Below are 13,725 nucleotides of genomic sequence, written 5' to 3' on the forward strand. Positions count from 1 at the left end.
TACATTTAAGAAAATTGAAATTATAGCAAGCACTCTTTCAGATCACAATGGAATAAAACTGGAAATCAACTCCAAAAGGAAACTTCAAAACCATGCAAATACATGGAAATTAAATAACCTGCTCCTGAATGAACATTGGATCAAAAATGAAATCAAGATGGAAACTTAAAAATTCTTTGAACTGACCAAAAATAATGACACAACCTATCAAAACCTGTGGGATATGGCAAACATGGTGCTAAGTGGAAAGTTCATAGCCCTACATCAAATGCCTACATCAAAAAGACGGAAAGAGCACAAACTGACACTCTAAGGTCACATCTCAAGGAACTAGAGAAACAAGAACAAACCAAACTCAAACCCAGCAGAAGAAAGGAAATAACTGAGATCAGAGCAGAACTAAATGAAATTGAAACAAACAAGAAAAAAATACAAAAGACAAATGAAACAAAGTGGATTCTTTGAAAAGATAAATACAATCGATTGACTATTAGCAAGATTAACCAAGAAAAGAAGGGAGAAAATCCAAGTAACCTCACTAAGAAATGAAACAGGAGATATTATAACTGACACCACTGAAATACAGAAGATCATTCAAGGCTACTATGAACAACTTTATGCACATAAACTAGAAAACCTACAAGAGATGGATAAATTCCTAGAAACATACAACCTTCCTAGCTTAAATTAGGAAGAATTAGATAACCTGAACAGACAAATAATGAGCAGTGAGATTCAAATGGTAATTTAAAAATTACCCAAAAAACACAAAAAAGTCCAGGACCAGACAGATTCACAGCAGAGTTCTACCAGACATTCAAAGAAGAGTTGGTACTAATCCTTTTGACACTATTCCATAAGATAGAGAAAGAAGGAACCCTCCCTAATTCATGAAGCCAGTATCACCCTCATACCAAAACCAGGAAAGGACATAATCAAAAAAGAAAACTACAGACTGATATCCTTGATGAATATAGATGCTAAAATCCTTAACAAAATACTAGCTAACTGAATCCAACAACATATCAAAAAGATAATCCACCATGATCAAGTGGGTTTTGTACTAGGGATGCAGGGATGGTTTAACACATGCAAATCAATTCATGTGATACACCACATAAACAGAATTAAAAACAAAAATCACATGATCATTTCAATAGATGCAGAAAAAGCATTCGACAAAATCCAGCATCCCTTTATGATTAAAGCTCTCAGCAAAATCTGCATACAAGGGACATACCTTAATGTAACAAAAACCATCTATGACAAACCGGCAGCCAACATGATACTGAATGGAGAAAAGTTGAAAGCATTCCCTCTGAGAACTGGAACAAGACAAGGACGCCCACTCTTACCACTCCTCTTCAACATAGTACTCAAAGTCCTAGCCAGAGCAATCAGATAAGAGAAAGAAATAAAGGGCATCCCAATCAGTAAATAGGAAGTCAAACTCTACCTGTTTGCTGACAATATGATTGTTTACCTTGAAAACCCTAAGAACACCTCCAGAAAGCTCCTAGGACTGATAAAAGAATTCAGCAAAGTTTCCAGATACAAGACTAATGTACACAAATCAGTAGCTCTTCTATACACGAATAGTGACCAAGTGTAGAATCAAATCAAGAACACAACCCCTTTTATAATAGCTGCAAAAAAAAAACAAACAAACAAAAAACAACAACAACAAAAAAACAACACACACACAATAACTTAGGAATATACCTAACCAAGAAGTCAAAACACGTTTACAAGGAAAACTACAAAACACTGTGGAAAGAAATCATAGACAACACAAACAAATGGAAACACATCCCATGCTCATGGATGGGTAGAATCAATATTGTGAAAATGACCACACTGTCAAAAGCAATCTACAAATTCAGTGCAATTCCCATCAAAATACCACCATCAGTCTTCACAGAATTAGAAAAAAAAATTATAACATTTGTATGGAACCAAAAAAGAGCCCACATAGCCAAAGCAAGACTAAGCAAAAAGAACAAATCTGGACGCATTACACTACCTGATTTCAAAGTACACTATAAGGCCATAGTCACCAAAACAGTGTGGTACTGGTATAAACACAGGCCCATAGACCAGTGGAACAGAATAGAGAACCCAGAAATAAACCCAAATATTTACAGCCAACTGATTTTTGACAAAGCAAACAAAAACACAAAGTGGGGAAAGGACACTCTTTTCAACAAATGGTGCTGGGATACTTGGCTAGCCGTTGGAGAATGAAACTGGATCCTCGTCTCTCACCTTATATAAAAATCAACTCAAGATGGATTAAGGACTTAAATGTAAGACCTGAAACTGTAAAAATTATAGAATATAACATTGGAAAAACCCTTCCAGACATTGGCTTAGGCAAGGATTTCATGACCAAGAACCCCAAAGCGAATGCAATATAAACAAAGCTAAATAGCTGGGACCTAATTAAACTAAAAAGCTTTTGCACAGCAAAAGGAACAGGCGGCGGAGTAAACAGACAGCCCACAGAGTGGGAGAAAAATCTTCGCAATCGATACATCTGACAAAGGACTAATATCCAGAATTGACAACAACTCAAACAAATCAGTAAGAAAAAAACAAACAATCCCATCAAAAAGTGGGCTAAGGACATGAATAGACAATTCTCAAAAGAAGATATGCAAATGGCCAACCAACATATGAAAAAATGCTCAACAACACTAATGATCAGGGAAATGGAAATCAAAACCACAATGTGATACCACCTCATTCCTGCAAGAATGGCCATTAAAACAAAAAAAAAAAATCAAAAACCAGTAGATGTTGGTGTGGAAGCAGTGCACAGGGAACACTTCTACACTGCTGGTGGGAATGTAAACTAGTACAGCCGCTATGGAAAACAGTGTGGAGATTCCTAAGAAACTAAAAGTAGAACTACCATTTGATCCAGCAATCCCACTACTGGGTATTTACCCAGAGGAAAAGAAGTCATTATTCAAAAAAGATAATTGCACATACATGTTTATAACAGCACAATTCACAGTTGCAAAATCGTGGAACCAAATCAAATGCCCATCAATCAGTGAATGGATAAAGAAACTGTGATCAAATACCTATATGATCGAATACCACACAGCCATAAAAAGGAATGAATTAACAGCATTTGCAATGACCTGGATGAGACTGGAGACTATTATTCTAAGTAGCTCAGGAATGAAAAACCAAACATCATATATTCTTACTGATATGTGGGAGCTAAGCTGTGAGTATATAAAGGGGTAAGAATGATGCAATGGACTTTGGTGACTTGCGGGGAAGAATGGGAGTGGGCAAGGGGATAGAAAACTACAAATACGGTTCAGTGTATACTGCTCGGGTGATGGGTGCACCAAAATCTCACAAATCACCACTAAAGAACTTACTCGTGTAACCAAACACCATTTATACCCCAATAACTTATGGAAAAATAAAATAAAAAAGAAAAACAGCAGAGAAAGCCAATGAAAGGGGATTCTTGAGAAAGAGCTACAAAATTTACAAATCTTTAGGTAGATTGACCATGAAAAAGAGAAGATTCAAGTTACTAAAGTGAGAAGTACAAGTGGGGACATACTGATTTTCCAGGAATGAAAAGAATTATAAGAGAGTAGTAGGAACAACCATATGCCAACAAATTGTATACACATAGATGAAATGCACAAATTCATAGAAACACACAATGTATCAAGAGTGAATCATGAAGAAACAGAAAATATGAATAGATCTATAAGTAATAAGGAGATTGTATTGGTAATCAAAAACCTGTCAACAAAGAAAACCCTGGACAAGATTGCTTCACTGGAGCATTTTACCAACTATTTAGAGAGGATTTAACACCAAATCCTTCTCACATTCTGCTAAAATGTTAGAGAGAATACTTGTTAACTTAACCTTTGAGGCCAGCATTACTCAAACACCAAAACCAAAGACAGCAAAAGAAAACCACAAATCTCTACTTATAAATATTGATGCAAATAAAAAGCTTCAACAAAACACTAAGAAACAAAATTAGCAACATAGTAAAAGGATTATACCCCATGATCAAGTGAGATTTACTCTCAGAATGCAAGGATAGTTCAACTATGAAAACAAATCTGACCAGGTGCAGTGGCTCATGCCTATAATCCCAGAATTTTGGGAGGCCAAGGTGGCAGGATCACTTGAGCCCATGAATTCAAGACCAACCTGGGTGACATAGTGAGACCTCATCTCTACAAAAAAATGAAAAAATGAGGCAGGAGCATCACTTGAGCCGGGAGGTTGAGGCTGCAGTGAGCTGTGATAGTGTGCCACAGCATTCCCACCTGGGTGATGGAAGTGAGACCCTATCCCTGCCCCACCCCCTCTAAAACCAATCAATCAATCAATCAATCAATCAATCAATGTATGCTCCATGTTAACAGAATGAAGGAAACAAATCCTATGAACATTTTAATTGATTCAGAAAAATATCGTTTGACAAAATTCAGCACTTGTTTGTGACCAAAACACAGAAAAAACCTAGGACTGGAAATAAACTTCCTCAACATAATAAAAGCCATATATGAAACCCCACAGCTAGCATTGCCTTCAATGGTGAATAACTGAAAGCTTTCTCCCAAGATCAGACACAAGACAAGGTTGCCTTCTTCTGCTATTTCTGCTCAACATAGCATTGGAAGCCCTAGCCAGAGCAGTTAGGTAAGAAAAAGAAATAAAAACCATTCAAATTAGAAAGTAAGAAGTAAAATTACCTGTTTGCAGATAAATTATCTTATACATAGAAAACCCTAAAGACATATAACATATACATGAACTGTCAGGACTAATAAATGACTTCCACAAAGTTGCAGAATACAAAATTAACATAGAAAAATCAGTTGCATTTCTATAAACTGACAATCAACAATCCAACGAGAAATTTTTAAAAATTCTATTTACAATAGCAACAAAAAGAATAAAATACTTAGGAATAAATTTAATCAAGGATGCAAAAGGCTTGCACATTTAAACTACAAATTGTTGCCAGGCATGGTGGTGTGTGCCCGCATTCCCAGCTACTCAGGGGGCTGAGGTGAGAGGATCAGTTGAGCCCAGGAGTTTGAGACCAGCCTGGGCAACATAATGAGACCCTGTCTTTAAAAAAAAAAAACAGATTAAAATTATAAAAGATTGGTGAGATAAATTAAAGAAGATACTAGTAAATGGAAAGACATCTCATGTTAATGGATTAGAAGACTTAATACTAATAAGATGCTGTTACTACCCAAAATAACCTGCATATTTAATACAATCTCTATCAAAATCCCAACAATTTTTTTTTTTGCAGAAATGGAAAAACCCATCTTAAAATACATATGGAATTTTAAGGCACCTTGAATAGCTAAAACAGTCTGGAAAAGAAGAACAATGTTGGAAGACTCGCACTTCCCAATTTCAAAACATATTGCAAAGCTGTAGTAGTCAAAACAGTATGGTATGCACAAAAAGCCAGACATCTAGATCAATGGAATAGAGAGCCCAGTAATCAGCCCTCAGACATATGGTCAAATGATTTTTGACAAGGATGCCAAGACCATTCAATGGGAAAAGTAAAGTCTTTTCAACAAATAGTGCTAGGAAAATTGGATATTCACTCATAAAAGAATGAAGCTGGACCCTTACCTAACACCATAAACAAAATTTAACTCCAAATGGGTCAAAGATCTAAATGTAAGACCTAAACCTTTAAAATTCTTAGAAGCAAAAGTTGGGCAAAAGCTACATAACATTGGGTTTGGCAGTGATTTCTTGGATATAACACTGAAGGCACAGGCAAAAACATAAGAAATAGACAAATTGAGCTTTACAAAATTTTTTAAAAATTTGTGCATCAAAAGAAGCTATCACTAGAATAATAGGAAATCTATGGAATGGGAGAAAATATTTGCAAATCATATACCTGATAAGGGATTGGTATTCAAATGCATAGAAAACTCTTAAAATTCAACAACAGAAAAACAAACAGTTCAATTCAAAAATAGGCAAATAACATGAATAGACATTTTGCAAAGAAGATATACAAATGACCAAGAAGCCCATAAAAAGATGCTGAACATCACTAACATTAGGAAAATGCAAATCAAAACGACAATGAGATACCACCTCACACATATCAGGATGGTTATTATTAAAAAAACAAGCAATATATTAAGAGTGGACAAGGATGTGGAGAAATTGGAATCCTTGTGCGTTGCCGGCGGAGATCAAAATGGTGGCTCAGTGTGGTGGTTCATGCCTGTAATCCCGGCAATTTGAGAGGCTGAGGTGGGCAGATTGCTTGAGCTCAGGATGTCAAGACCAGCCTGAGCAACATGGTGAAACCCCATCTCTACAAAAAATACAAAAATTAGCCAGGTATGGTGGTGCATGTCTATGGTCCCAGCTACTTGGGAGGCTGAGGTAGGAGGATCACTTGAGCCCAGGAGGGAAAAGTTGCAGTGAGCTGAGATTGTACCACTGCACTCCAGCCTGGACGCGAGACCCTGTCTCAAAAAAAAAAAAAAAAAAAAAAAAAAAAGTACAGTTTCTGTCAAAAATAGTATGGCAGTTCCTCAAAAAAAATTAAAAATAGAATTACCATATGATACAGTGATTCCACTGCTGGGCATATACCAAAGAATTGAAAGCAGGGTCTGGAAGAGATATTTGTACATCCATGTTCATAGCAGCATTATTCACAATAGCTAAAATACGGAGGCAACCAAAGTATCTGTTGACAGATGAATGGATAAGCAAAGTGTGGTCTATCCAGACAATGCAATATTATCCAGCCTTGAAAAGAGGAAAACGCTGACACATTGCTACAACGTGGTTGAACCTTAGAAGGCATTATTTTAAGTGACATAAGCCAGACTGTATGGTTTCACTAACATGAGGTACCCTAGAGTAGGCAAATTCATAGAGGCAGAAAATGGAATAGTGATAACTAGGGACTTGGGGCAGAGGAGAATGGAGAAATATCGTTTAATAGGCACAGTTTTAGTTTGAGATGATGAAAAATTCTGGAGGTGGACATTGGTGATATTTGCACAACAACATAAAATGCGCTTAGTGGTACTGAATTGTACACTTACAAATGGTTAAAATGGTAATCTTTTTCTTTTTTTATTTCTTAAAATGGTAAGTTTTATGTTACATATATATTACTACAGCAACAGAAAATCATTTGCATTTTATAAGTTACATCAATCCTTACAGAATTTAAAATTTCCTAAGCAATAGCCAAACAAAGGCACATGCCTCTAGAACAGGGTTTCTCAAGCTCAGCACTACTGATGTTTTGAACCAGATAATTCTTTGTTGTGGGCAGTGTCCTGTGTCTTGTGGGGTATGTAGTAGCATCCCTGCTGTCTTCCCACTCAATGTCAGTAGCAATCCCCTCCCCTGCTGTGACAACCAAAAATATCTCTGGACATTGCCGAATGCTGCCCCCACGGGGCACAAAATCACCACCAGTTGAGAACCACTAATATGAGTTCTGAAATCCCCTACTCAGTCCTGAATACTGACAGTTGTCTAGGCAGCATCAGCTTGCAAGTCTATAGTCATAAATCCATTCCTTGAGATATCAGTAGTTAGAAGTAAATGATACAGTCCTTTCCAACCAACACTCTGAGACAGTCCTTCTTTGTTGTAGATCTAAGTTTTAGAATCTACAGCTTAGAGTAGAGCCAGTCCATATCACAAAGAATCATTTTCCTTTCCAGTGTGCATGAAATATTTTCTTAATTCATTTGAACTCATAAATAAGACAGACAAATGAGCAAAGTTATTTACCCAATTCTTTGTCGTATCTCACATGGCAGAGAATAGGTTCACATCACCCTGCTATATCACAAAATGGTTGGACCATAAAACCACATTCCTAATCAGTGCTGCCACCACTGGGGAATAAAGTCTTGGCCATGCGCAAATCTGAACTGGAAACAAACTTGTCTAAGGACAAGAAACAGAAATAAAAGTAATGAGATGGGGTGGCAGCAGGGAGGGGCTGGTGAGATGCACAGAGGAACAGAGTCAAGGAAGATAAATTCTGTTTGCATTTGAGATTCACTTCAGGAACCAACAAAAGGTGCTCCTGGGCTTACCTGGCCAGGAAGTGCACTTTTTTGGTCAATTAAGTTTAACTGGCTCTGGAAGTTGAGTCCACTTGGATATCTCAATGAGATATCCAAAATTGTCAAAGTATGTGCAATGAACTGAATTGCGTATGTTGAAGTGCTAATCCAAAATTCTTATGTTGAAACCCTGACCTCCGATGTGACTATACTTGGAGATGGGGCCTGTGAGGAGGTGTTAAAGGTTGAATGGGGTCATAAGACTTTAGCCCTGATCTGATAGGGCTGATGCCCTCATAAGAAGAGGAAGAGACCCCACAACTCTCAGCCATGTGAGGATACAGGGAGATAGGGGCCATCTACAAGCCAGGAAGAAAACCCTTTGCCAGAAACCAATGATGCTGGCACTTTACTCTTGGATTTCACAGCCATAACCGTGAGAAATAAAGTTCTGTTGTTTAAGCCACCCAGTCTATGGTACTTTTTTTTTTATGGCAGCTCTAGCAGACTAATTGAGTATAATTCCCCAAAAAGTTATCAACATGACTCTCTTACAAACACAAAGTTTTTTTTTTTTTTTTTCTGATGGAGTTTCCCTCTTGTTGCCCAGGCTGGAGTGCAATGGTGTGATCTCGACTCACCACAACCTCTGCCTACCAGGTTCAAGTGATTCTCCTGCCTCAGCCTCCCAAGTAGTTGCGATTACAGGCATGCGCCACCAGGCCTGGCTAATTTTGTATTTTTAGTTGAGACAGGGTTTCTCCATATTGGTCAGGCTGGTCTCGAGCTCCCGACCTCAGGTGATCCGCCCGCCTCGGCCTCTCGAAGTGCTGGGATTACAGGCATGAGCCACCGTGCCTGGCCTGATTTATTTTAATTCATCAATGATGGGATCAGCATGATAACAAGCCTGGTTCTGTATTAGACTTTTTAAATGAGTGACTTATACCAGCTACATTCATTTCCTCACTATTCACACATTCCTTAGCTTCCCAGATTTGACATTTACCCTCTCACTTTATTAAACCTCATTTTTTATTTGTTATTTTTATTTATTTTATTTGGAGGCAGGGTCTCACTCTGTCACCCAGGCTCGAGTGCAGTGGCATGATGTCGGCTCACTGCAACCTCCGCCTCCTGGGTTCAAGCCATTATCGTGTCTCAGCCTCCCGAGAAGCTGGGACTACAGGCATGCATCAATCACGATTGAATAATTTTTGTATTTTTTGGTAGAGATGGGGTTTCACCATGTTGGCTAGGCTGGTGTTGAACCTCTGACCTCAGGTGATCCACTCCCCTTGGCCTCCCAAAGTGCTGGGATTACAGGCATGAGCCACTGCGCCCAGTCAAAACCTCATGTTTTAAACAGATGGGTCTTGCTCTGTCACCCCGGTTAGAGTGAAGTGGTGTGATCATAGCTCACTGCAGCCTTGATATCCTGGGGTCAAACAATTTTCCCACCTCAACCTCCTGAGTAGCTGGGACTACAGGCGTGCTCCACCATGCCTGGGTAATATTTTTTATTTTTTAAGAGACAGGGTCTTGTTACATTGCCCAGGCTGGTCTTGAACTCCTGGCCTCAAGTGGTCCTTCTGCCTTGGCCTTCTAAAGTACTGGGATTACAGGCATGAGCCACCATGGCTGGCAAAACCTCATTCTTGAAGCTCACCGTGAACTATTCTACTGCGGAACCCAAGTTTTCTTCATTCCTCACTATCCTAAATTACACAGTACTAGTGACAACTGTTCACCTACAGTTCGAAGACCCTAACCCAGTTCTCTGCTTTGGTTTCTGGATACATGTGTTCTTTGTCACTTTTTCTTATGTGGAGCCATCCCCAAAGCACTGGGGTCATCCTGCTTAACAATAAAAAGAGTTACCACGTATTGATTGCTTATTCAATGCAGACACACTTCTCACTACTTCATAAACTGCAATTTTATCCACTCCTCACGAGAACTGTTATTATCTCTGTTTCATGCCTAGGGGCACTGAAACATAGAGAAGTTACCTGACCAAAGTCACGTAGTTAGTGGCAAAATCAAGACTCAAACTCAGGCAGTCTGGTTCTGCCTTGAGGCAGACTACGCAGTCTCCACCTTCTCTATTTTTTGCCTCGGAGTGCCTGGCCAATTATCCCTTGGCCAACCTCAAATGGCTATTAACTCCAGAGTCAGCCATCTCTGAGTTCCAATTCCACCACTGCTACTTATTAGCTGTGTAATCTTAGCTGAGTTCTTTATTAGGTCTAGTCCTCAATTTCATCATCTGTTAAATGGGCACATAATAGATTCTATTTCTAATTCTCACAGAGTTGCTATGAGAATTAATCGAGCTAATATGAGTAAAATGCCTGACATTGAGAAGGCATTGGATGCTAGTACTATTAGTCATCTAATTATATGTTGTTTGTCTGTGGAACAGAGGACCTAGGTTCTTTTCCTGGGATCCATAAGCCAGCAGGGGGAAGGGTTACAGGCAGGCAAATGTTTTGTGTGTACATTTATTTTTTCTGGGGAGAAAGTCCATAAGTTCGATCATATTCTCAAAGGAGTATATGACCCCCAAAAGCTGGGAACCGCCGAGCTTTAAATGAGTCTAAAAGGGCCCGGCATGGTGGCTCATGTCTGTAATCCCAGCACTTTGAGACACTGAGGCGGGCGGGTCACCTGAGGTCAGGAGTTCAAGACCAGCCTGGGCAACATGGCAAAACCTCGTCTCTATTAAAAATACAAAAATTAGCCCAGCATGTCGGCGTGTGCCTGTAATCCCAGCTACTTGGGAGGCTGAGGTAGGAGAATAGCTTGAACCAGGGAGGCAGAGGTTGCAGTGAGTCGAGAGCATGCTACTGCACTCCAGCCCGGGTGACACAGCAAGACTCCGTATCAAAAATGAATAAATAAATACATAAGCCCTAAAGGTTGAGACCTGTGTCTTTTACATTTCCTGCCCTCAGCACAGCCAGGGATACAGCAAATTTTCACCAATGTGTGTGGAATTGAATCCTCACCGGAACGCGGCAGCTATGTCAAGGCCGTGGACAGTAGGGTTCCTGACGTTGTCACCTGTCTTCATTCCACACAAAGATGCCCACTGTGAAAAGTTTTCTGAAATCACTTCTTCAGTCCAATAGCAACATTTCAAAGCTGAGTATTTCACATGCTGCATTGAGAAACGGTGCTGATTACATTCCACAAACTGCACAACTGTGACCTTCACTGCTGGCTGAAGTGTGCAGGAGGCAACTGTTGATGTGGCGGGTCTGTGTTAGCATTCTTTGCCTTACCTTCACTTGAGGACTTAAGATAATAGCAGCTACCACAGAAAGAATGGAAACAAAAACTCTTTTATTTTAATTTGCATCCATTCTTACAGTTTCTTTATAGCCCTCCTCAATTCAAAATGAATCTAAGCACATCTAGATATTGATTCCAATTAAGATATTTAATATGTCTTATCTTCTGTGAACTAGTCCATTTTGCGTTGATATAAAGGAATTCCAGAAATTGGGTAACTTATTTAAAAAAAAAAAAGGAGGTTTTTTTGGCTCATGGTTCTGCAGGCTGTAGAACGGTGCTGGCATCTGCTTTTTGCAGGGGGGTGGGGAGTGGCGGGGGGCAGGAAGCTCAAAGACACAGCAGAAGGGGAAAAGGCAACAGGTATGTCACATGGAAAAAGAGGGAGCAAGAGAGATGCCAAGCACTTTTAAACAGCCAGCTCCCACATCAGCTAACAGAGTGAGAACTCACTCATTACTGCTGGGAGGGCACCAAGCCATGCGTGAGGGATCCGCCCCCATGAGCCAAACACCTCCCACCAGACCTCACCTCCAGCAGCGGGGATCAATTTTAACAATTTTAACATGAGATTTGGAGTGTACAAGTACCCGAACTGTGTCACCTTTCTATGTGGCATCTGTATAGTTTTATATGACATACTGCTGCCAGTCTCACTGAATTTTTTTTTTTTTTTAGATGGAGTCTTGCTGTATTGCCCAGGCTGGAGTGCAGTGGTGTGATCCGCAACCTCCACCTCCCAGGTTCAAGCGATTCTCCTGCCTCAGCCTCCTGAGTAGCTGGGATTATAGGTGCCTGCCACCACGCCTCGCTAATTTTTGTATTTTTAGTAGAGATGGGATTTCATCATGTTGGCCAGGCTGGTCTCGAACTCCTGACCTCAGGTGATTCACCTGCCTCAGCCTCCCAGAGTGCTGGGATTACAGGCATGAGACACCATGCCCAGCTGAATTTTTTAAAATGCTTACTTTTTACATTCATTGTAGAGAATTAATAACAATTTTCAAACATTTGAAAAAAGATTTAAGTAAACTTCCCAAGGTGTACATAATACAAACGAATAAAATCAGCAAGAGAGGAAACCAGAGCAAGACTGAGATAAGCACAGAAAATAGAAGAAAATTGTGATAGGTGAGTGCACAAAAGTGGGCCATAAGGTTGGCTGTCTACATTCTAGGAGTCAAAGCAAGCAAACAAACAGATGAGCAAAAAATAAATAAACAAAAAACAAAAAGACAGAAACCTAATTAAAACAAACAAACAACCTCAAAACCAAATTCAAACAAACAGGCAAACAAACAAAATCCAAAACCTGCGGTGTCCAAAGGTAAAAAATAAGTGCATTTGTCAATAGAGGACCGAGAAGAATTTCTCCTGTGGGTTTCGCGAAGGGGATAACGGGTGAAGTGGCAGGCCAAGTCGCACAATTTGTCTTGCACGATGTAGGAGGGAATTGAGTTTGGCCGTTGCTTGTAGAGTGCGTCAGTGAAGCCAGTACCCTAACACTAAGTGCAATTCAGAAAAAACAATTTATTTAATTTAAATTTAAATTAAATTTAATTTAATTTTGAAATGGAGCCTCATTCTGTCGCCCAGGCTGGAGTGCAGTGGTACCATCTTGGCTCACTGCAACCTCTGGCTCCCAGCCAGGTTCAAGTGATTCTCCTGCCTCAGTTTCCCGAGTAGCTGGGACTACAGGTGTGTGCCATCACCCCTAACTATTTGTTGTTGTTGTTGTTATTTTTATTTTTATTTTTTTAGTAGAGATGGGGTTTCACCATGTTGGCCAGGCTGCTTTTGAACTCCTGACCTGACCTCAGGTGATCCATCCGCCTTGGCCTCCCAAAGTGCTGGGATTACAGGCATGAGCCACCTTGCCCAGCCCAGAAAAATCAATTCCGTGAGGGGTTAGAGAAATGTTCTGAAAGTATCTTGCTTTCTAATGATTTGGCCTAAAGCAATGAGGCAAGTATATGCATTAGACCATCTTCCATGAAAATTATTTTCTTATTCTCCAGCTTAATGGAGTTGAAGGCTATAATCTCTAGTAGAAAAACAAACAAACAAACAAAACAGGCCGGGCGCGGTGACTCACGCCTGTAATCCTGGCACTTTGGGAGGCCGAGACGGGCGGATCACGAGGTCAGGACATCGAGACCATCCTGGGTAACACGGTGAAACCCCGTCTCTACTAAAAATATAAAAAAATTAGCCGGGCGTGGTGGCGGGCGCCTGTAGTCCCAGCTACTCGGGAGGCTGAGGCAGGAGAATGGCGTAAACCCGGGAGGCGGAGCTTGCAGTGAGCCGAGATCACGCCACTGCACTCCAGCCTGGG

This window comes from Piliocolobus tephrosceles, chromosome 1 (genome assembly GCF_002776525.5).
Source record: "Piliocolobus tephrosceles isolate RC106 chromosome 1, ASM277652v3, whole genome shotgun sequence".
Classification (NCBI taxonomy): domain Eukaryota; kingdom Metazoa; phylum Chordata; class Mammalia; order Primates; family Cercopithecidae; genus Piliocolobus; species Piliocolobus tephrosceles.